The 692-nt window shown below is 33.7% G+C and overlaps 1 long non-coding RNA gene across 1 annotated transcript in view; it reads right to left on the bottom strand.

Annotated features, from left to right (window-relative positions):
- LOC128248361 (uncharacterized) overlaps positions 1–692 on the bottom strand; it is an 11,618-nt gene that overhangs the window by 9,608 nt on the left and 1,318 nt on the right. The gene's annotated exons all lie outside the window — the stretch shown is intronic.

The raw sequence follows: 692 nt of genomic DNA, 5'->3' as shown, positions 1-692 counted from the left end.
ATATATATATACATACATATACAGAGAGAGAGGGAGAGTTTCGAAAACCTTATGACGTCGTCTCTTCACACCGACACTGTACAGTGTAAACGAATATCGAAGGGATGCCTATATTATTAGATTTTATTGTTTTAAGGCCGGATAACAAAAATACATGAAACATTTTAGAAATTTCACTTTGAATTAAAAATTTTCTTTATTTTAAACATAAAAGTTCTGGACACATTGCGCGCGTGCACGTGTGTATGTGATGTGCATATATATATATATATATATATATTGCGCTACCTCATTTCTGAATAATATATATATATATTATTTAGAAATGAGCTAGTGCAACTGCTGTTACGTGGTCGGTAGACTTGATAAAGATAATACCTAAATTTGCCCTCAAATCTATTGGATAAATGCAGATTGGGATAATGCCGTCCTATAGACAATATGTCTGAATGAAAGGCGGCAGAATGATTATAAGTGGAAGATAATTCTTCCGCTCAGTTAGGTCTGACTTGGAATTAGTTTAAAAACCATTGAAGACATGAATTTTCCAAGACATTCTAGTCATCTTTCTATATTTCTGTGTGCATATGCCCGTCTGTCTCTCTCTCTCTATATATATATATAGAGAAAGATCTAAATCGACACATACACACTATATAGGAGAGCAATCACACGCATGCATGCATACACAC

This window comes from Octopus bimaculoides, chromosome 7 (genome assembly GCF_001194135.2).
Source record: "Octopus bimaculoides isolate UCB-OBI-ISO-001 chromosome 7, ASM119413v2, whole genome shotgun sequence".
Lineage (NCBI taxonomy): Eukaryota > Metazoa > Mollusca > Cephalopoda > Octopoda > Octopodidae > Octopus > Octopus bimaculoides.
Note: the sequence above shows the minus strand (reverse complement) of the source record. Positions and strands in the feature narration are given on the sequence as shown.